Consider the following 24568-nt stretch of genomic DNA (forward strand, 5'->3'; position numbering starts at 1 on the left):
CTGGAAAAATGTTGCCTGGTCTGATGAGTCTCGATTTCTGTTGAGACATTCAAATGGTAGAGTCAGAATTTGGCGTAAACAGAATGAGAACATGGATCCATCATGCCTTGTTACCACTGTGCAGGCTGGTGGTGGTGGTGTAATGGTGTGGGGGATGTTTTCTTGGCACACTTTAGGCCCCTTCGTGCCAATTGGGCATCGTTTTAATGCCACGGCCTACCTGAGCATTGTTTCTGACCATGTCCATCCCTTTATGACCACCATGTACCCATCCTCTGATGGCTACTTCCAGCAGGATAATGCACCATGTCACAAAGCTCGAATCATTTCAAATTGGTTTCTTGAACATGACAATGAGTTCACTGTACTAAAATGCCCCCCACAGTCACCAGATCTCAACCCAATAGAGCATCTTTGGTATGTGGTGGAACGGGAACTTCGTGCCCTGGATGTGCATCCCACAAATCTCCATCAACTGCAAGATGCTATCCTATCAATATGGGCCAACATTTCTAAAGAATGCGTTCAGCACCTTGTTGATTCAATGTCACATAGAATTAAGGCAGTTCTGAAGGCGAAAGGGGGTCAAACACCGTATTAGTATGGTGTTCCTAATAATCCTTTAGGTGAGTGTATATTCCAACCCTCCTCTTATGTCCAGGCTTGTGATTTTTTATTATTATTATTTTTATTAATGCTGTACTATATACAAACTTAAGTACATGTTAGGATATAGTTCCCTGTGACAATATAAAAGGTAGAAGAGAACTAAAACAACAACAACTATGTTTATTTAATTATTGAGGTTTCTCCAGAATATCTTACTGTATCTACAATCCCAGAATAAATTAATCTGGATTACATCCAAAAGAACAGGACCCATTCATATCTCTTTTAAATTTGGCAATCTTACAATTCACTGGATAACAATGGTGAAGAGTCTTAAAAGTTACCTCCCACCCCTTATTCGTAATAATGAAAGTCCTAGGTAACATCCCAGTAGATTCCCAATCTGTGTCATCGAACAGATTATTCCAGTAAAATACTGCAGCTGGCTTAGAAAAAATATTCCTCTGAATTATATGTCTAATGTGTTTGTTGGTCGCTTAGAACATAAGAACATAAGAAATTTACAAATGAGAGGGGGCCATTCGGCCCATCAAGCTCGTTTGGGGAGAACTTAACTAATAGCTCAGAGTTGTTAAAATCTTATCTAGCTCTGATTTAAAGGACCCCAGGGTTTTAGCTTCCGCTACACTAGCAGGAAGACTATTCCATACTCTAACTACACGCTGTTTAAAGAAGTGCTTCCTCAAATTTGTTTTAAAATGTTCTCCCAAAATGTTCTTCTGAGCTTCTTTGCTCAGAAGAGGACACATGTTGCCTATAAACAAATCCTCAGGAACTAGATGAGTAAAATAAAACCATTACCAATCCATATTTCAATATAAAGTGTTTTGCATTTATAAGTTATTTCTTGATTACTCTGGCCGAGTTACTTATTTTTGCCAGAATCAGCCAGGGTTTCGCGCATGCGCGATTCATTTGCAGTCTGGACGCAGAGGGATAAACGTATCCTGCTCGGACTGCAGCTGGGCGGAGCTGCTGCGCGACGACTGGCCGCCTGTGAGTGCTTTGGGACGTGAGAGGAACCCATGGCAGCACCCGCTGCTCGGTGAGGAGAGTAAGAACGATACGTGTTTTCACGTCAGAGTCTCCAAAAGTCTACAGTAACACCAAAAAAAGTCGCTAGATTTGTCGCTAGTCGCTTTTTTGAAAACCAGTCATTAGAATGGTCTAAAAAATCGCTAGATATAGCGACAAAATCGCTAATTTGGCAAGCTAACCTAACCTAAGCCCAAGTCGAACACACCTAACGAGAGGACCCTGGCTGCAGCCTGTGGGAAGGGAAGGGGCGGGGCGAAATGTCACGCAATTACCATATAAGGACAGTTTTTCATACACTCCGGTACTGCTGGTGGCGATAGTTGAAATAACGTCCTTAGGCGGAATAAGAATACCTTGCGCATAACAATGGATAACCTGTCAGAGGTACGCAGAAATTTGCTACGCAATGCCAAATGCGAGTTTAAAATGCTTGTTTTTTTACCTAGATTAAACAAATAAATGTGTGGTACTGGAATAAAGAAATGCATCTTAAGGAACTGTAAGAAAAACCAGCTTTGTTTTTAACTTAATTAGCAGACAACCACATAAAGAACAATTCCGAAGTAACGTCTGCTGTATTGGCTGATTGTGCTTCGGTGAAAAGTACATCACCACAGTATGTGCACGGAACTTTACCTTACGCCTTGATCCCAGCTCAGAGGACTGAATCCAAAGCATGTTAACATGCACTAGAGGGCAGTATTTGCAGAAAAATGTTTGTACCTTTTTAATTATAAGGCTATATATTTAACACAGCTGTATTTTTACACTACCAAAAGGGGAATAGTGCTGTACCTATTTTTGGTAGGTAAATAAGTAAATAAATACACCAATTCATTTGTGAGGGTTGGAATTGAAGAATTACAAGAGTCATTCTGAAATCAGGGGAACATTTCATATCAACCAAAAAGTGAAGAAATCACTGTACATTTTTGCAAAATAGTAAAGTTGTTTCCACAACATACCTCCATGATGTACTAAATGCTTTAATTGCCAAGCTTAAGCTCTAATGATTTTTGAAATTTAAAAGATAGTTTAACCGTCAATTCATTATTTTGACAATTCTGTTTCAGACAAATGTTGTGTCACAGAAGACATGAAAGAGATACTACACATTTGATAAAGCACGTGTTTTGAGGTTTTCTGTATAACTGATTTGAATATTTTAAGTTTGAGCTTGATAATGTTTTCTTTGTGGGCTGATATCTTCAAGGATGAATATTTACTACAGTTTAGCCAACATGTAAAAGATTTATAACACAGAACTCAGAGGTAACACAGCTGACAGACAAAGTAACACAGTTGACAGGAGTAGCACTGACAGGACGCATTAGGAGATAGAGAAACCTTTATTTAACAAGTAACTCTCATGAAACAATAGAAATATCAAACATTATCTCGTTTATTTTTTAAACATATGCTGTTAATACTGAATTATTCTCCTCAAGCACAGTCCTTTCCAACTCATCCTACTTATAGTGTATTTTTCAGTTTCTTTTGTTCTTTCGTGTTGCTTTTGATTTCACACAGTTCATATTTCTGAGATCTTGGACCATGAATCCATCGTTGAACCTGTCCTTTCAAAGCACTGAATCCTATCAAAATGATCCATACTTCATGAAATCATTGTTCTGTTGATACAAGTACAGGTATGCCTCACTTAATGTCCACATTTCTTCTGAGAAACTGGATGTTATGTGATTTGGATGTTGCGTGAATATGTACTGAGCAAGACTAAGTAATGCCATGGTTAAATTCAAAGGGCTTTGTTTACATGGTGCACACGTGCGTAACGCACTTGCATTGTGTGACACACACAGAAACATGTGCGTGATGCTCTTGCCTGCTCTGCACCCTGTCGCATCTGCTATGTCATGTTTTTCGGTTGCGATTTTTTTTTTTCTGTTATATCCTTAGGGGCTATGGACGTTAACATGAATGGACGTTGTTTGAATGGATATTGTACGAGGTATACGTGTATATTCCAGAATTAATTGTAATTGCACATATTCATGTTTTACCATGTAATTTCTGTATAATAATAATAGTAATAGTTCATGTTTTTAATTAAAAACACTGAATGTAAGCATAAACTATGACAATAAACCCTGCCAACATTGTCAGCTGTGTTAATCCCTGTCAAATGTGTTACACCTCATGGGTAACACAGTTGACATTTCTTTCATTTTAGGCCCTTATGCTAACTGCTAGGTGCAAACATGTCACCTCATGACCTTTATCAACTCATGTTTAAACAAATTTTCGCTACATTTTTGTAAATTTCAAATCTAAAGCAACTACACAAGAATATGTTGACAACACAGTTGACAAGCAGTTAACCCACTCTATGTGCAGAAAATAATATTTATGAAATATTGAAGAGGAGGAAAAGAAACTTTCCACGCTGCATTTAAAGTTCCCTGGCTAAAGGAAGTGACGTCATGTGACTTGGGAACAAATCATTGGTAAGTTATAGGGGTTTTCTCGATGGGTAACACAGTTGACTGAGATTTGAACAAATAATGATGGAAATAACATACAAAATACTGTATACCCTAGTGTTAATTTGAAGAACATAACTTGACCTTTAGCAAATTGGACAGCACAAAAAAAGCAAATTCCAGTATAGTGTACACATTTTCTGCAAAATAAATGGTGGAACCTGTTGACTTTTTGTATCATTTTTTTTTTTAAATGTGCCCACATACAAAATGGATCACTGCTTGAAGTAAATATTTACTAAATTTGATTAAAAATAACCTGTGGATATGACATGTGAGCCTAAATGTAGCATGACTCAAATTGAACTCAGCAGATAGATCACTGGATTCGAAAATGCACTAGAGGGCAGTGTTGGCTAAACAGTGCTGCTTATGTGCATTTACTTAGAAGGACATATATTGATTTAGAGCACAGGTGTCAGACTCCGGTCCTGGAGGGCCGGAGCCCTGCACATTTTTGGGTTTCCCCTCGTTTAACACACCTGATTCAGCTCCTTGTGCTAATTACCACACAGCTCTTGAACTGAATCATTTATGGTGGAACAGGGAAAGAACTAAGCTACACAGGGCTCCTGGGGGGCCAGGAATGGAGTTTGACACCCCTGATTTAGAGTAATGGTATTTTTTAACTACTTTCAGGAAAGGTAAAGGAAAAGGTTGTTTGTGTATGAGATTTTTACAGTTTTTTTCCACAATACTTTACTGTTTGACTTTTATACCTTTTTGGGTAGCATGTGGATCAGTGGGCTAAACCTGTGTGCCTGTAATCAGAAGATCACTGGTTCCAACCCAACCTCAGCATGTCTGTGGGTCCTTGAGCAAGGCCCTTAACCCCCAGCTCCCTGGGCACCACTACAGGATCAATAAAGTATTGATTGTTGTTATTATTTATGACTGAGGAATGAAAATTGCTTCCTGGGTTTTCCAAACAATAGACAAAAGTCTCTTGTGGTGGCTTCTGCTCCTGATGTCTATCAGTCCACATTGGCTTTACTGATTTAATACATTTTTAGGTCTCACAAAAATTCTCAGGTGTAATGCAGCCTTACCGTCTGCAGCTCAAAATGTCCAAAAAAAAAAATAGAGAAGTATCTTTCCTAGAAATGACTTAAGTAAAAGAATGGCTTCTTAAGAATGCACTCAGAGTAGTGACTATTTTTGAATACTTTTTCCTCCCTTGTAACATTGTAATTTACAAACAGTGTAACTGAATAAATGTTGCATTTATATAGCACTTTTCACAACACCCAAAGCACTTTTACAGAAGCAATGGGGAGTCACTTCAACAACCACAGTGTACCTCCCACCTGGACACAGTGACAGCAGTCATTCTGCACCAGTACACTCACCACACAGCAGCTAAGTGGCAGAATTTACCAATTAGATAGAGGGGATGAATAGGAGAGCAGATTTTTATTAGATAACACCACAGTATGCAATTTTAGCCATCAGGGTACCACCCCTATTCTTTCAATTGATGTCCTGGGACCTGGAGCACAGTTGTACATCTCATCCAAAGGACAGCACATTTTCTACAGTACAGAGTTCTCATCACTGCCCTGGGTTCCCACACAGACCACAGGATGGGCTGTCCTATTAGGCACAACAACACCTCTTCTATCCACAACCCAGCGTTCCTAGATGGTCTCCCAGCCAAGTACTGACCAGGCCCAAGCCTGCTTAGCTTCAGGGAGGGTTCTGTAGTCTAAACTGCATGTGGTATGGCTGCTGGCAAGCTCAGAAATAATGAAAAAAGATAGGCATCTTGGCAGTTCTCATTTTTGACTCCGTACAAAGGCCCTTCAAGTATAAAATTTGCTACTTAAAATAAGCATGAAAGGTTAATCAGCTCAATGCATTTCACTGTGTGGATTAGGTTCATATTACATTGTGGGGACCAAATGTGATAAGAACCTGTTTTTTTTTTACGTTGCAAGGACCATTTTTCACAAAGATCTGTGTATGCAATAAAAAAGTAATAATGCCCAAGGTCTCATGTTTTATTTGGTTACTTATGGTTAAGGTTATAGGGCTGGGTAGGGGTTAAGGTCGTCATGTTGTGATTAGAGTTTTTCCCCATAGAAATGAATGGAGAGTCCCCACAAAGATACAATTACAACCCTGTGTGTGTGTGTGTGTGTGTGTGTGACAGAGATACCTGTTATGCTAACTTCTGATTAGTCAGCTGTACATCCTGGTTTCCTAAACCTGTCAGCACTTCACCTGAGTGCCTCCTCTGTCACCAGTCATTCGACATTTGGAACAATTAATGTTCAAAATGGGAAATCCTTTATCTGTACACACTGAATGCCATCCTAGTTCATTAACTACTGTATTTTAATATTAAAGACATTAACTCATTTTTATCCGATAACCTTTTAATTATAGTTAAGGCAGTTCCTGTGTTACTTGTTGCTGCTTTAGTAAGTATTATAAGAAAAGGGTGACGTGATGAATTCCTACAGGCACCCCCATGGTGATGATTCAGTCCCTGCTTGACCCAGTGAACAAGCTGATAGAACATTACTTAGACTGGCATGAAGTGAAGAGAGTCACTGTATGGATTCTCAGGCTGAGGGTCACACTCCCACATCTCAGCATTAGAAGGAAAGAGTTCCTGTCAGAAGTCAGTATGGCTGAGAGCAGGCTGGAGAAGCAGACCTTTCTACAGCCGCAAGGCCATAGTGGGTAAGTGATTTAGATAGGGCAGAGCTGGAAATGCTTTTCTTCGGAAGCACAAATTTAGGTTCCGTCATAAAGCTTTGCAAAGGGTAGGTCAGGAGAAACACATTCAGACTGGATCCTTCCATATAAGATGCTGCTTTATTTGACATTTGCACAAGCATGAGTATAGGCACATGGGAATGTCTCTCTCTGCTACCCCATCCTGCTCTCCAGGAGACACAGAGACACATACTGTATGTAGGTGAGAGTAAGCTTAGGGGGTCATAGCGCAGGGTCAGCCAGCGTGCAGCACCCCTGGAGCTGGGGGTTAAAGGGCCCAGTTTAAAGACCCACAGATATGTGACTATTATGCTGAGGATGTTGAGAGAAGGTGGCCATTTGGCTATAAGTGTAATGCCAGAAGAAGCTGAAGATACAGGTGTTCTGCAAAAAAAATCTTCACAACATCTCATTAATCCTACAGCACTTATAGAGGATGTAGGACACTGAAAGTAATAAAATACCCATAGATCTGAGACAGAGGTATTGGATAACAGGATAATATTCAGGTGCCTGAAAACACCCTCTTAACCTACAAGCCACCTTTCAAGGTGGGGTCAAAGGTCAGTGAAAAGATGATGCTCTGTTTACATTCCTGACATACAGCGCATTGAAGTGATATCAACTCTATAATATATGAATAATATACACTCTCTCGATACATATTCTTACAATAATGCTTGTTCAATACGGGATTGCGGATAATTGCTGAGTGAATTCTAAAGTTTAAAATAAACCATATAAGATGGAATTTTTACATGCAGTTTTACCACTAGTGGATTAAACTTTGCTACTAATCATTTAAATAAAGCACAAAGCATGGTTTATGTTTCATGATATTTTTAGGCTAACTGGTAATATTTAAACAATAAAGTAGCATGTAACAGGGTTAGCATTAAGTTCTAGAAGGTTCTTTCTCAGGAGAATGTGGCTCTTTTTCTTCATAACACTGGGAAACGCATCCCTCAGCAACGGAGCTTGGTATGTTAGCAGCTCTGTAATGATAGATCTATGCCTCCAGTCAATAAGCAGGCTTCTGGTCCACTGGTAGCTTGCAAGTGCTTCCAATCCACATGTATATGATGCAGATTCACAGGCCAATGTTATTTTGCAGGGATTGAAAGATCCTGTCTGTAGCTGTGCTTCTTCATTAAATGGGTATTCTGCTGGGTTCATCTGTAGGACAAGCGGACAGGCTTGCATATTTGTGTGGGGGAGGGGGAGGTTAATGGCCGGATCACTGCTGATTTTCTTGGGTTTATAACCCTAATGCTAACTATACAGCTTTCATGTAATTTTTCTATTTTGTAAATTCCTTTTGTGAATGCTTTAATTAATACAGCTGACTCAGCTTGTTTTCCTTTTTCCATCTAAAAAAATTGACCGGTTTGCATTGTGCTGTCGTTGTTTTATGTTTTGGTCTCAAATTTTTGGATGTAACAGTGGATTTTCTGTTTTTTTTTCCCTCAAATGCAAATCATAACATGAATATATCACCCTTTAAGACACTGGCCAGCCAGTTGGTGCTTATACATAATTATGTGCAAGCTCGAAGAAACTGTGGCTAGTTTGTCATGGTTTGTAAATATGCAGTGGTGGGCTGGGGATGCTTTTGTTGGGACAGTAGTCAATTCTCCTTTCCAAAGATCTCTTAGGCCTTTATTTTGCTTTGTGGCTCAGTCCGTCACACCTCAGTGGGTGCCGTGTACCGTCCCATATGGACCTTAGATGAAGAACCCAGCTGTTCTTCTACCTGAATGGTACTTTGGAGAAAAACTTGCAGTAAATACACACACCCCAGAGTACTTCATGTTAACATGGTGCACAGAAGCAGGCAAGGTCACAGATGAAAAATGAGGAACATCTCTTTTCCTGACGCAGATAAGATTGTGTCCTACATCTACACTATAGATGTGTTTCTGGCTGAATGCACAGCTCACAGTGTCTGAGACCTTTAACAGCCATCTTGTAGTGTTGCTTATCTAATCCTTTGCGGTGGATTGTAAAAGGACACACCCACAGGTGTTGGAGTGCGGTCCGTCTAAGTTCCCCCATCACAGACGCCAGATCAGAGCTGAAGGAACAGCTTGGTATTCTACTGGGACTGGGCTGCAGGCTGGGGGGCAGATCTGCAGGATCAGCGTTACATGGTTGCTTGTGCTCACATACACCCCCATCTTCACACAGGACCTGAAATTGTAGGGGCAACATGTGAGGCAAGTAGTATGTGAGAGTTTGGACTGGATCTTACAGTGTGACATGCGTAGGATTATCTGTATGTATTATATGAATGCTAGGGGTACGTGACTTTATACCAAGCACATTGAGGACATCATTATTGACCGTTCTGGAAGCAGCCTCTGAAGCACAATGGTTAAATAGCACTAAAAGACAGCCTGCCCTCCTATTTCATGTGACCGGTGGTTGACAAGGGCAAGGCTGCTTCTTTCAGGGGTCCAGATGGCACGCCGTCTGAGAATGAGGGGTGGCGGGACCACGCTGAGGGGAGGGAGCTGTCATAAATTACCCTGTCTACACTGTCCCCCGCATTAAAACACAACTCGCCTTGAGTCTTGGCTAAGGCTAGGCAGCACCCTGTAAATGGAAAGCCACGGGGGGGGGGGGGCACACAATGTAGTTTTGCACAATGATATCATTATTATAACAATTATCATTTAGCTGTTATTTGCTTAGTAAAGAACCCATGCAAAATGTGATCCCTCCACCCAATCAAGTCTAACCCTGTCGTGTTGAGCTTTTACCAGAGAGATGTGTCTGAGAGACCATTTGGAAGGGACTTCATGACAGGGTCATGACCAGGGGCGGATTAACGCACAGGCTAGATATGGCTTAAGCCTAGGGGCCCCACGTGTGCCAGCCTGCAAGGGGGCCCCCATTGGCGCAGAGGGGGGCAGGGTTGGGGGGCCCACTACTGTAGCCTAGGGGCCTCTGTACACCTTAATCCGCCCCTGGTCATGACGGCCAATAAAGTCAACAAACGACTTTGTGGGGCGTCGAACCAGGCCTTAGTTGCTCGCAGTCTGCATTCTTTTGATGTGTCGTCCTTTCCCTCCTTTTCCTACTCAAGCAGCACACAGGAGTGTTGCAGCTAGATACCCCTCTTCATTTGGCAGCATAAGCCTGCATTTTACTGGAGCGGTTCAGTGCTACATAAGCGGTAATAAACTCTCTGCTTGGGGCTTCTGTGCTGGAGCATGATGTGAAGCTATCTCTGCACAGTGGCATGGTGGGTGGGTGTTATTTTTCCAAAGGGAATCACGTGCAGAGGATTGTTTTTTTTTTTTAATCCCAGATATACGGTTTAAGTAGTTTACAGCAGTGGGGGATTTCATTACTTGTTCAGTTGCTCCACCACTAGAGCAGCTGCTACCCGAGCTGTGAGCCTCGCGGATCCTGTACTGATCTGAGTTCATTATCCTCAGTGCTGTTGTTTGGCCAGGTCATTGTCTTCTATTCCGTACTTCTGTTCCTCTCAGAGCACTGGAGGCAATTTAATAAACGCTAAATGTTAAACTCAGTGCTGACTCAGTTGTAGCCCCACAATGTTACCACTGGTCATGTTAGATCTCCTCATGGGCGGCATAGAGTCCCCGGAAGCCCATATTGTCGCTGCTGCTTGGACTGCTTGGAAATGGCAGAAATGATGTTTGTGCTGGCCTGCTCTCCTTAAGGGAGTATGGATGAATATTGGCTAATCCATCTTGTTAGCCAATGGAGTGCCAGAGTAATGGGACCACTGACTGGGTGTCTGTGCACTCGACATACCGTGCAAGTGTTTTTTCATGTTTATAAGTATGTCTGTGCATTTGTTTTTGTGTCTCTGGCTTTTTTACATTTGATGTCTTTACACATAATTGCCGTGTGTGTGTCTGTATTTGTTATTGTGTGAGTGTTGCATTGCTCGCTTTGTTCGTGTGCATGTGAATTCCTCATCATACCTTTTGGCTACACCGGCTCTGGTGCACCAGACGCCAGACGTGTTAATTAACACTTGAGCAGCTCCCCCTGCAGACACAGCCCATCGCGCTGCTTAGTATTCCATCACCCCTGGGTAGCATATCCGCTTTTTTTGTTGGGTCTCTTTGGTGAAGGTGATTTTTTTGTTAAAAGGGGGCAGTCTACATGTAAAGATTCCTGTCATAATCTTTGTGTGTTTTCGGTAAATATAAGCTTCAGAAGTATTGATATGTTGAATTTGCTCCAAACTGCTGTAAACTATGCAAGTAAACACAGAAGCAAGACAGTATTTAGTGATTGCAGTTGCCACAGAGCGCCCCCCCCCCTCCCCGAACCATAAAAAGCCGTTAATTACAAATAAAAGAAAAAAGTTTTTAAAAAAGCTGTCACTATTAAAGGTAACATGTCGTCTGTTGCATTGCCTGTTGTTGTATTACCAGGGGATCAGCGCATAGCCATGGGTTAATGTCACTGTGTTCAGTTCATTAGGCATTTTGATTACTGGAACCCCATATGTACTTCAAGATTCATTAACACTTAACCAGCATTACCATAATGGCACAGCAACTGCCTGCAGATTTGCATTACAAATTAATTCAGTTGGAATAACACGGTGCATCCTTGGTTGGTCTTGGCCTGCACTGTAACCCAGTGGCTCACCAGTGCAGAGGACTTCAGACTCCCATATGAGGAATAGCTATTGTACCTTTGGGAAAGGTACATAACCTGAATAGAGGTATGTAAATAAATACAGAATTTAAGTCAAAACCTTGCTCTATTGAGAAAACACTTTTGTATACAGTTCTGCTTTGACTTGATTTGGGATTACCTGACTGATCCGATCAAATAACAACTGCAAATAGTTCATTTTTTACATGCAAGGTGACATAGAAAACCCATCGTGAGAACGTTTGACTGTTCAGACCTTGCTGTAGACTCTTACTGTCAATCTGAGGCCTCTTCGTGGTTCATCACCTTTCTTCTGTTATCCTTTGGGAGCCTGAGTATATTTTCACTTTAATTCAGTTTATTTTTATATAGTGCCTTCACAACAGAGTCACCCGGAGGCGCTTTACATGGGTGTGTTGTAATACATTACTACATCATTGAGACTGAGTCGGACATTCATGTCAAACAGTGTTTTAAAGTGAATTTAGACCCCCCCCCCCCAAACCCCTCATTGTATCTCTGAAGTGCATGGCTGGCTAAGTAATACAGTGCATTGAGGTTGCTAGACTGCTCCCAACCATATTTAATTGACTGTCAGTAGTTTACTGACTGGAAGGTGATTGGAACACCGTGGATGTGGATCATACCAACAGTGGGAGGGGGTAGCAGCTTGTTGGTGTGACTCTACATTAACATCAGGTTGGCGTCCAGATGTGAGGGGATTTTCCTCTCCTTTTATGCATTGTGTTTTCAGTATATTAAATATGGCCAACAGGTTGATCTTTCATTTTCTACTTAGTAATTTTTAATTTAACTGATCTTCCAGATTGTTCACAAGTGAGGAAATACTAGAGCAGGAGATAAACTGGTGGACTGGTGCAGCGTCAGCAGTTATGCAGACATTGTACCAGTTTATCATGGTGAAAAGAGAGCTGAGCCGAAAGGGCGAAGCTATCAATTTACCAGTCGATCTACATTCCTACTCTCAGCTATGGTCAGGAGCTCTTGGAGACGCTCAAAGTAGAGCCGCTGCTCTTCTGTATCGAAAGGAGGCACTTGAAGTGGTTTTGGCATCTGTCTAGGATGCCTCGTGGATGCCTCCCCGAGAAGGTGCACTGGGCATGTTCACCTGGAAGGAGACTCTGGAATGGACCTAGGACATGCTAGAAAGATCATATCTCTTGGCTGGCTTGGTAACACCTTGGTATTTCCCTGGAGGAGCTGGAGGTGGTGGCCGGTGAGAGGGAGGTCTGGGCCCCTGCCACCCGGACCCTGAATGAATGGATGGATCTGCTTAGACTTTGTTATCGTAAACATTAGCAGCTTGTAGTTATTTTTCATTGTTTTTTTCTCTGTCTCATTTCAGCTAAAAAAAAAATAGGTCAAATGGTCCCTTTAGGAGATGACCTCCCAGCCAGTGGCCCCTTTAGGAGATGACCTCCCAGCCAGTGGCCCCTTTAGGAGATGACCTCCAGCCAGTGGCCCCTTTAGGAGATGACCTCCCAGCCAGTGGCCCCTTTAGGAGATGACCTCCCAGCCAGTGGCCCCTTTAGGAGATGACCTTCTAACCAGTGGCCCCCAGGTAATTTTGAGCTTGAGACCCCTGTGATATAGACTGGACTTCAGTTAGACAATGGTTACCAATGTTTTGCTGCTTGTTTCTTTAAAAATATAAACAAAAATGAAAGAAAGCACAGCAATCAGCAGCCATCTTGATGCAAACCTGACTAATAATAACAGGTTCCAGCTAATGATACTGCAATGACTGGAGCTGTGGATTGTTCAAGAGATAAAAACAATTTTGCAGTCAGTGAGGCTGGCCTGCTCTACGACCCCTTCTGCACTTGTAAGGGGGAAGAATTTTCCAGAAGAGTCTCTGTGCAATGTACACAGGGTGGGATTATAGGAAAGTATAGCTGTACTTTGTGACACCCAGCCTGTGAAATATACATGATGTAGGCAAATATTTTAAAGGTTTCTAAGCCGATACGTTCATTTCAGCCCAGCAAGGTTCTGGTCCTGGTTCTCCCACAGAAATACAACCACAGTGTTTTGGGTAGGTTAGGAATCATGATTTTAAAATCATATGGCCAGAAAATCAGGATCATGGTCCTTCTTGAGTGAGAGGTCTGAAAAAATAAATATATATACTCTATACTACAGGCAGAAAGCCTATTCTCTAAAAATGAAATTTCAAAAGATCCCAATCTATTCCCTTTACAGTGAATGAATTCAGCTGTAGTGCTGCCCACAAACACAGCCCCCCCCCCCCCCCCCCAATCATCTTTTCCCATTAAAGACATCCCCTTACACCCCTTCATCAGTCTGGGAGAACACGCATAGTTGATACAGTTCGCTCACCTTTCGCTCAACATTCCTCTTGTGAACAATGGTATTGTATGATATCGTCTGTCTTTCCTAATTGCTTATTCAGAGCAGAACCATGGTGAGTCTGGACCCAGTCCCAGAGTATCTGCGGTCCCCGGAATGTGGGGCTCAGTAAATATTATAGAAATGGTGGAATACTTAGTATTGTTGCTCTATGTAATATGATCACTGCTTGTGCTGTGAATTAGAATGCAGCACATGGCCAGAGATCAGGCCAACTGGGCCGCGGTCAGGTCACCTCACACCTCCTCTTCTGCATGCACAGCTATGCAGCCAGCAAAACACTCCTCCAAAGAGTAGTGAGCTTCTTTTATCTTTAATGTTACAAACATTAGAAATTAGTAGTAGGGATTTAAATTCAAACACATCTCATGAGTTAAAGTACATGAAATGAATCCACAAGGTGATTAAATGCTGCCTATAAAAATGGTGTATTTGTGTTATTTTGGGTGTGATTAGGTCATAGGACAGTGTACACGCTCTAATGAAGTATAGATAAAATGTGCTGAAAAATATTAGAGTGAAGGAGTGAACTCCGCATGAACACAAATAGCCAGCAGGTCAATTTTTAAACATAGAAAACCTATTATATTGGTTTCGTATAGACAGATTAGCTTGGGTGACTAGCGCTGCTTCACCATGTCGATCCGACACACAGTAAATCACTTCAAATGAAGAACTAATTCATGCACACAGTTATTAAAAACAAAAAAAAAATTACAGACCATGATTTTGCAAGGTGGATGGGTGCAGATGCCTTGTTATCATTGTTCTGCACCACTGCGCCTCTAGGGGGCTCCAAAATCACCTACATGCAGGGCCAGCAGACTTTGAAATCCAAGTGGGCCTCTAGCAGTTTCTTGTGTTAAGACAGTTTATTGCTTTTTTAATTCCTATGCCATGTGATTAGAGCTAAGGAGAAGAACAGTATCAACTAGCCCAGCCTGTCCCTTGTTTACTAGATCACCCACTTACACTTGGCACTCCTGCCATGCCTCCTGATTGTAATGGGGAAAAAGTCAATTAATCAATGAATTCATTACAGTAGACTTGGGAAAAAGCCTGTTGTGGTGCTTTTTACCTTAAATACATTTTTTTTTTATGGAAAAACTTTCATATTCAAGTTCCATGAATAATCACAAATACACTGATACTACAAATACTACCTTTGTACCTGCATGTGAAAATTAGCCTTTTTTATTGTAGCTTTCATGGAAGATGAGTATAATGATTAAAAGTGGCCTGCTGACATGGGAAGCTGAAATCTGGCCCTCCACAGAACATAATCGCCCAGGCCTGCCCTATAGACACCAGTACTAATAAATGCTTTGATTCCATTTGACATTAATTGATTCTTTGTTTCATGGATCTATACTGTAAAACAATTCTAGGGCTATGTGAGCATTAATTTAAAGGGAATGTTTTCCCAAAGGCCACTTATTTTTCTTTCCAGTACTTCCTTTATGTCATGATGGCAGTATCACATTGCTATACTATAAATTTTCAAAGTTGGTTTTGGGCATACATACTGTACATACTATCAGACATTTAATTGTCCCCTTAGTGGCTGAACAAAGTTACTTGTCAGTTAATCATTCATTCTGTATGTTAGAATACTGTAAGTATCCAAATAATATGACCCTTTACATTCAAAATGCTTTCCCTGCCACTAGAGGCTATATGCAATTATTGCATTCGCCCTAGGCCTGGTATAATCAGTGGGGGGGGGGGGGGGTCATATTTGGGTGGGCTAGACATTACCGTGGAAGACAAGGTAGCATTAGTAGGCGATGCCAGGGTCGGTTACAGCGAAAGACACTAGACAAACAGATTACGAGACAGGATTTGTGTCCTGTGGGCCTCAATCATGAGGCAATATGTAATAAAATGTCTCTCCTCTAATTGCTGCCTATTTGTTACATATACCCCCCACCCAGCTTTACTCCCTTGATTGATTTTTTTTTGCCTCTCGTTTCATCTCGCAAGCCGTGGTCGCCATCCTCTTCCGATTGGTTGCAGGTGGCTGTGCCCCTCCCCGAATCACAGATCCAGCATCATCTCATACAGACTCCGAACAGTAATCCAGGGAGTGGGGGTTCATTTATGCTCACTGCAGTGCACCACCGAGCGGCTGGCAGACTGTTTTTCCTTTTAAGCTGGTTGCTAGGCAACATAGATCCAATGGTGCTGACTGGCAGCATTACAGTATGGAGGTGGGAGGGGGAGTAATTCTTCAGATCATTAAGAGGAAAATATTTCAGTTTCATTCAGTAGTAGCCTCCATCGTCATTCTAGCCACCGGTGATCTTTAACCCCCCCCTCCCACAAAGCCACTGGTCCCCAATCACACATCCGGCATATGCAGGCGTCTTGGTTAGAGCAAATGAGACACTGCGTCACAGCAACCAGCGTTCCTGTCTCATCCTGTTAAAGCGATCGATTGCAGGGTGCTTCGGTGTGTAAGCAGGAAATTTTACGCAGGAAAAATGCTGGTGCGTAAAATGGGTTTTCCTCATTATGGTAGAATCTTTTTCGGAGTATCCGTGTGCTGCCTGTACTCACACGTGCCTGTGTCCCATTGAAAATATTACTGCCAGCTGTCCTGCAGGTACGTCTTACCAGCCACACCCGTTCCCTGCGACTCATTACGAAATAAATAATACCAATAATTAGTCTCCCTCACACTGTGAAGCACTCCGAAATTTTTCAGGAAACATGAAATTGAGATGTTGAATGAATCACAAATTATATAGCATATTTTTACTACTAGGTTTGTCAGAAAGTGCTACAGAGTGAATTGTAAAAGACAAAAAAGCCAACATTAGTCAAGTGAGAATTACTCCTCTTTAAAGAAGATGGTTTAGAAACACTGCTGGAACACTGTGTAAAACTGTAAAATTTTAATTCAGTCCTAAATGATGCCCATTTTACAGTTTATTATGGGGGTTGTTTGTTTCTGTTGGAAACACTTTTCCTACCTTGTGTAACCAGGCAGCCTGTGGAGTTGAGGGCAAAAATTAAAATGCTAGTTTGGTATCGCCTTCATTAATCAAACGTTCATTAATCAAACGTATGAAAATTTCACTCTTGCCACAATTTACTCAGTGGGCAAATGTATGAAACAGACACACCAGTGGACATCGGGACGGACATGGACACCAAGTCCCTTTTGAGTCATGGCCGCTGCCTGTTCTCCGTCCAGCAGGGTCCCTGTCTAGTTCCAGGGGCGCAGTCCCGCTGACCCTAAAGGCTGATTAGCAGTGACAGGTACCACAGTGGAAGATAAGGGTGATCTCTCTGCACCATGAAGGCTTTGGATACCTGCCCAAAGAGCCGTCCCTCTCTATCCCCTTTAACCACACCACTCTACTGCACACTGGGTGTCCCGTAGCCTGAGGGAAGCTCGAGGCACTGCTCTCTCGAGCAGTTGCTGAGGATGGGACGCTTTCCTACATTTGCATGACGTTGAAGCTCGTAGAGTTAGTGGGCCTGGTTCTGAAGCAGTGCTGTACAGCAGATTGCACATCCTGTGGACCGTCAGAGCTCCCGATCTCACAGGTTCTCCGAGGCTGACAATGTGCTGTATGCAAGCGTTCCAGATAAGGACGAATGCATTTATGTTAATTTAATTTCAGCTGATACAATCTGTCACGCCCCGCTCCGTCCGCTCCCGATGTGTGCCACGCCCACCTCATTACCTCCTGTTTCGCCCTAAGTGTTCCCACCTGTAGCTCGTTCTCTGTTACCTAGTCTTGTGTATTTAGTCCGAGTCTCAGTCTGTATTCCCCAGATCTGTCATTGTGTAGTGTCCTTTGATGTTCCCGCCTGTACGTCTGCCTGCCATTAAACCCCGTTACCCTGACTACCTGGCTACGCTCGCCTGCTTCCTGCTTGCCCAACCCGCGAGCGTGACAGAATGACAGATCTCTCGAACACGCTCAGCGCTGCCTGGGAAAAGTGTCCCCTCGATGAAGAGATCGTTTGGTGGACGAACATGCTGGAGCTTCAAGGGGATCCAATAGCCCGCCCACTGGTGAAGAAATGTTGGGTGCTCCTGAGACAGAGGCACAAGATCGGTGAGGAGCAGCTGCGTGACAAGGTGGGAGAACACCTTAAGCAGCTGAGGGAGAGAGCGGCAGTCTGGCTGGGCCCCTTGGGGTACACCTCCTGGGAGCCGCCCCCCGACTCACCGCCTGCCTCGATCCCGGTCGCTAGCAAGCCGGGAAGGACTCCAGCCTCAACCCCACCGCGAAGGACGTCACTTCAGCGGCGCATATCTGAGCGTGACGCGGCTTCGGCCGCTCAACCCCCCTACTCCGGAGAACTGCCAGGGCAACGCACCCAGGAGAAGGACCTGCCCTGGGTCCTAGAGAGCCTCGCGCTCCCTAGAAAGAAGAGGCGAAGGGGAAAGGGAAAGAGAACCGCCCCGACGCTCTTTCTGGGAACGTGCTCCCTTCTCCCCGCCTGGGAAGACGCCGCGGATGCCGTCCTTAAAGGGATAGACCCAGGCGTATCCATGCCGGACCTGCTGGCTCCAGATCCGGCTACTCCGGACCTGTCAGCAGCACCGGCTGCTGCCGCAGCCGATCTGCCCGCGGCACCGCCTGCTGCTGCCGCCGCCGATCTGCCCGCGGCACCGCCTGCTGCTGCCGCCGCCGATCTGCCTGCAGCACCGCCTGCTGCAGCTTCCGCCGCTTTGCCAGCGGCACCGCTTGACCCGCCTGTCCTGCCTGACCCGCCTGTCCTGCCTGACCCGCCTGTCCTGCCTGACCCGCCTGTCCTGCCTGCTGCAGCTGCCGCCGCTCTGCCCGCGGCACCGCCTGCTGCAGCTTCCGCCGCTTTGCCGGCGAACCCGCCTGTCCCACCTGACCCGCCTTTCCTGCCTGCTGCAGCTTCTGCCGCTCTGCCCGCGGCACAGTCTGCTGCAGCTTCCGCCGCTTTGCCAGCGGACCCGCCTGTCCTGCCTGACCCGCTTGCCCTGCTTGTCCTGCCTGCTGCAGCTGCCGCCGCTCTGCCTGCGGCACCGCCTGCTGCAGCTTCCGCCGATCTGCCCGCGGCTGCGCTGCCTGCTGCCGCCGCCGATCTGCCCGCGGCTGCGCTGCCTGCTGCCGCCGCCGATCTGCCCGCGGCTGCGCTGCCTGCTGCCGCCGCCGATCTGCCCGCGGCACCGCCGGCTGCTGTCGCCGCCGCCGATCTGCCCGCGGCTGCGCTGCCTGCTGCCGCCGCCGATCTGCCCGCGGCTGCGCTGCCTGCTGCCGCCACCGATCTGCCCGCGGCTGCACCGCCTGCTGCCTCCTGTTTCGCCCTAAGTGTTCCCACCTGTAGCTCGTTCTCTGTTACCTAGTCTTGTGTATTTAGTCCGAGTCTCAGTCTGTATTCCCCAGATCTGTCATTGTGTAGTGTCCTTTGATGTTCCCGCCTGTACGTCTGCCTGCCATTAAACCCCGTTACCCTGACTACCTGGCTACGCTCGCCTGCTTCCTGCTTGCCCAACCCGCGAGCGTGACAGAATGACAGATCTCTCGAACACGCTCAGCGCTGCCTGGGAAAAGTGTCCCCTCGATGAAGAGATCGTTTGGTGGACGAACATGCTGGAGCTTCAAGGGGATCCAATAGCCCGCCCACTGGTGAAGAAATGTTGGGTGCTCCTGAGACAGAGGCACAAGATCGGTGAGGAGCAGCTGCGTGACAAGGTGGGAGAACACCTTAAGCAGCTGAGGGAGAGAGCGGCAGTCTGGCTGGGCCCCTTGGGGTACACCTCCTGGGAGCCGCCCCCCGACTCACCGCCTGCCTCGATCCCGGTCGCTAGCAAGCCGGGAAGGACTCCAGCCTCAACCCCACCGCGAAGGACGTCACTTCAGCGGCGCATATCTGAGCGTGACGCGGCTTCGGCCGCTCAACCCCCCTACTCCGGAGAACTGCCAGGGCAACGCACCCAGGAGAAGGACCTGCCCTGGGTCCTAGAGAGCCTCGCGCTCCCTAGAAAGAAGAGGCGAAGGGGAAAGGGAAAGAGAACCGCCCCGACGCTCTTTCTGGGAACGTGCTCCCTTCTCCCCGCCTGGGAAGACGCCGCGGATGCCGTCCTTAAAGGGATAGACCCAGGCGTATCCATGCCGGACCTGCTGGCTCCAGATCCGGCTACTCCGGACCTGTCAGCAGCACCGGCTGCTGCCGCAGCCGATCTGCCCGCGGCACCGCCTGCTGCTGCCGCCGCCGATCTGCCCGCGGCACCGCCTGCTGCTGCCGCCGCCGATCTGCCTGCAGCACCGCCTGCTGCAGCTTCCGCCGCTTTGCCAGCGGCACCGCTTGACCCGCCTGTCCTGCCTGACCCGCCTGTCCTGCCTGACCCGCCTGTCCTGCCTGACCCGCCTGTCCTGCCTGCTGCAGCTGCCGCCGCTCTGCCCGCGGCACCGCCTGCTGCAGCTTCCGCCGCTTTGCCGGCGAACCCGCCTGTCCCACCTGACCCGCCTTTCCTGCCTGCTGCAGCTTCTGCCGCTCTGCCCGCGGCACAGTCTGCTGCAGCTTCCGCCGCTTTGCCAGCGGACCCGCCTGTCCTGCCTGACCCGCTTGCCCTGCTTGTCCTGCCTGCTGCAGCTGCCGCCGCTCTGCCTGCGGCACCGCCTGCTGCAGCTTCCGCCGATCTGCCCGCGGCTGCGCTGCCTGCTGCCGCCGCCGATCTGCCCGCGGCACCGCCGGCTGCTGTCGCCGCCGCCGATCTGCCCGCGGCTGCGCTGCCTGCTGCCGCCGCCGATCTGCCCGCGGCTGCGCTGCCTGCTGCCGCCACCGATCTGCCCGCGGCTGCACCGCCTGCTGCTGATGCCGCCGCTTTGCCCGCGGCACCGCCTGCTGCTGATGCCGCCGCTCTGCCCGCGGCACCGCCTTGCCCGCCTGTCCAGCCCGACTCGCCTGTCCAGCCCGACTCGCCTGTCCAGCCCGACTCGCCTGTCCTGCTTGACCCGCCTGACCCGCCTGGCTTGCCTGCAGTCCCGGTTGCTGGCCGCGTGGAGGCTGCGCCCGCCGAGGCGCCCCCTGCTGGCCGCGTGGAGGCTGCGTCCGCCGAGGCGCTCCCCGCTGGCCGCGTGGTGGAGGTGCCCGCCAAGGCGCCCCCTGCTGACCACGAGACGGCGGCGCTCGTCTTGCCCGTCCTGCCGGCACCTGAACCGCCCGTTTTGCCGGTCCTGCCGGCACCTGAACTACCTGTGTTGCCTGTCCTGCCGGCACCTGAACTACCTGTGTTGCCTGTCCTGCCGGCACCTGAACTACCTGTGTTGCCTGTCCTGCCGGCATCTGAACTACCTGTTTTGCCTGTCCTGCCGGCACCTGAACGGCCTGAGGTGGCCACAGTTACGCCCCCTGCTGGCCGTGTGATGGCGGCGCCCGCCGTGGCACTCCCTCCCGGTCGCGTGCTGGCGGCGCCCGCCAAGGCGCCCCCTGCTGACCGGACACCCGAGGCGCCCGCCCAAGCGGCCTCTGCTGGACTCATGCCCGCGGCCCTGCCTGAGGCCGCCGTTCCGGTCCCGCCCGCGGCCCTGCCTGAGGCCGCCGTTCCGGTCCCGCCCGCGGCCCTGCCTGAGGCCGCCGTTCCGGTCCCGCCCGCGGCCCCGCCTGAGGCCGCCGTTCCGGTCCCGCCCGCGGCTCGGGATGCCCCGCCTGCGGCCACGCCCGCGGCTCTGGCTGCCCCGCCTGCGGCCACGCCCGCGGCTCTGACTGCCACGCCTGTTGCCTCATTAGAGGTCATGACTCCCTCGCCCTTACCCCAGCAAGGCCGACGCCCCCCAGGACCCCGCCTGTCAGTGTCCCGTAAGGGACGGGGACACAGGCGTCGGGCCCGGGTCCCGCCCGCCCTGCCCCCTGGCTCGCCCGTTCGGCCCCTGGCTGTGGCTCGGTGGCTGCCTGCGGGTCCTGCGCCTCGGGGTCGGCGGTCGCCGCCGGGTCCCCCCCTGGTCCCTGGGTGCCGGTCCTCGGTCCCGCCTCCGGCTCCCGGTCGGCCGCCTCCGGGCCCCCCTGCTCCGGCTTGGCGTCGGACGGCGCCTTCGCCGGCTGCGGCTGCGCCTCCGCCTGCCGCGGCTTCCCCCTCCTGCCTGCCTTCCCTGGTGTTCCCTCCTGCTCCCTCCTGGTCCCCTCCGTCACTCCCTCGTCCCGTCCCCTTGGTCCCTGGGTGGTCCCCTCCTGCTCCCTTCTCCCTCTCCCCTGCGGCCCCTCCGGCCGCTGCCCGTCGCCCGCCTGGGCCTTTTCGTGCTCCCCTTGTTCCTCCTCCCTTTCCGTTCGTCCCGCCTGTTTCTCCTTCTGGTCCCTTTGTCCCTCCTTTTGGCACCCCTGGCCCTTTCGTGTCGCCTGTGGGTGTTCCCCCTGTGTCTCCCTTCTGGGTCTGTCTCTCCGCCTTCCCTGTTCTCTGTCAGGTCCTGTCCTTCGTTTCGTCCCTGTTCGTCTTTTGCGTCTCCGTCCTGTTCCCTGGGTTTGGTTGACGTTCTGTTTTGTCTTTCAGGTCCTGTTCCCTCGTCCCGTCCGTCGCCTCCTCCCTGGCGCGCCCGGTGTGCGCGCCTTTGGGGGGGGGTTATGTCACGCCCCGCTCCGTCCGCTCCCGATGTGTGCCACGCCCACCTCATTACCTCCTGTTTCGCCCTAAGTGTTCCCACCTGTAGCTCGTTCTCTGTTACCTAGTCTTGTGTATTTAGTCCGAGTCTCAGTCTGTATTCCCCAGATCTGTCATTGTGTAGTGTCCTTTGATGTTCCCGCCTGTACGTCTGCCTGCCATTAAACCCCGTTACCCTGACTACCTGGCTACGCTCGCCTGCTTCCTGCTTGCCCAACCCGCGAGCGTGACACAATCTTTGCACAACCACATCCAGAGGTATCAAGGCAAGAAACAAGATACCAAAACTACTAAATCAAATATAAAATGTTAGAAAAAAGGTTGTTGAGCACGTATTTGTTTTTGTGAAGTGAATACAGATTTATGTCATGAAATCAGAGATAGCAATGCTCAGAAAATCACTTAGAATCAAGTACTATATACTTAAGTTATATATCATATTCATTATTTATATTGTATAAACTCCTTAGTTTATACAATATAAAGGTAACCTACAATTTTGGGCATGAATGTATGCAAGGACAGAAACATATCTAAACTTTCTGTGGTGTTTGTCTGGTTTAACCATTATGCTTGTTTAAAATTGAGGATACTGTTTACACAGACTACTGCGCAGGTAAACGTCAGATGCTGTGGGATCTATTCTTTACTCTTATACTAAAATGTGTGCTTTGTTTTGAGTAGTATTGCTGCATGAAAATGAAAATGGTAGCTTCAACACGTAATTCCATTTTCCCAGACAAGTAGATATGATTAACAGATATTAAGTACAACACTAGCTATTTTAATTATCCTGTTTACTTTGACTATGTGAATAGCGTTGCCTGCATCACAAGTAGCGTCATTGAAATGTATTTATGGAACCTTCCATTTTCTGCCTAGGGGTGGAGCAGGTTAGGGGCTTGTGTTCTTAATATGTTTTTGTTTTTTGTCCTTCCTGTGGTGGTGAAAGGTCCTAGACAAACAGTACAGCCTGTCTGTGAAGCCTTGAGGTCCCTATGTATCATCCCCCCCCCACCACCCATTCACAAGCATCCAGAATGTTCCACCACCGAACTCATATCAATGACAGGGGTGTTTACAAGCCAGGACAAATTGTCCATGCGACAGCACATCACAAGCAGCGACTGCTGGAAGCCATGCAGCTAGCAGCTGGTCGCATTCTGATTACAGACGCAGACTTGAATCACCAAATGTTCCTGATGTGGGTTCAGATCCAAAGAGGGGTGTTTCTTTGCTTAGAGCTGGGCTTTTAATCTGACTTCCTCCAATAAGATGATGATGGTAATAATAATAAACTTTATTTAGAGCACCTTTCACACATTTAGACGCAGCTCAAAATACTTTACATTAAGAATCATTAACAATTATAAATGCGCAAGAAAAAATTAAACACTTCTTTAAAATAAAATAAAAGATGAAGAAAAATGTATATAAACTTATTAGAGAGGTAAGAGGCACGTGCTGATTACAGCACCACTACTCTACGAACCACCTCAGGGGTGAGGACCTGAGTGCAGCCGTGCAGTGGGTGATACCTCAGCACCACACTAGTCCAAACGGAACAGTATGGTTTTTTTTCCAGTGGCTGGAGTGCCAATCCTGCCAAGATTTTCCCTGTAAATTGGATGACCTGCTTGCAGGGCTGGACGCAGATTAACATCTTACCCAGGGCAAAACAATTGCAGGTTAAGGGCCTTGCTCTAGGGCCCAATGGACTAGAATCACTCTGAGCATATATGGGATTTGAACCAGCAACCTCCCAATCGCTGACACAGAGCCCTAGTTTCAGAGCCAGCACTCTGCTATATTTATTAGATTATGGTAAAATATGAAAGATAAAAGGCATAAAGATAAGACTATACAAAAACAGAGATGAAAAAAAGTGTATTAACAGAAAGCTTGTTTAAATAAAAATGTTTTAGCTGTTTTTAAAACTACTAACTGTAGATACCTCTCTCTCTCTAACTGTACTGTAGATGCCTGGCCAATATTCATTGGTAATGTGTTCCAAAGTTTAGGTGCATAAGAACTGAAGGCTACTTCC

The 24568-nt window shown here is 47.3% G+C and overlaps 1 protein-coding gene across 1 annotated transcript in view; it reads left to right on the forward strand.

Moving 5' to 3' along the window:
• Positions 1–13010: 13010 nt before the first annotated feature.
• LOC111836212 (serine/threonine-protein phosphatase 2A 55 kDa regulatory subunit B gamma isoform) overlaps positions 13011–24568 on the forward strand; it is a 67578-nt gene continuing 56020 nt past the window's right edge. Inside the window, exon 1 of the mRNA XM_023797275.2 lies at positions 13011–13122. The gene's annotated coding sequence lies outside the window, so the exon portion shown is untranslated. The remainder of the gene's footprint in view (positions 13123–24568) is intronic.

This window comes from Paramormyrops kingsleyae, chromosome 12, assembly GCF_048594095.1.
Source record: "Paramormyrops kingsleyae isolate MSU_618 chromosome 12, PKINGS_0.4, whole genome shotgun sequence".
NCBI classification, from domain to species: Eukaryota; Metazoa; Chordata; class Actinopteri; order Osteoglossiformes; family Mormyridae; genus Paramormyrops; species Paramormyrops kingsleyae.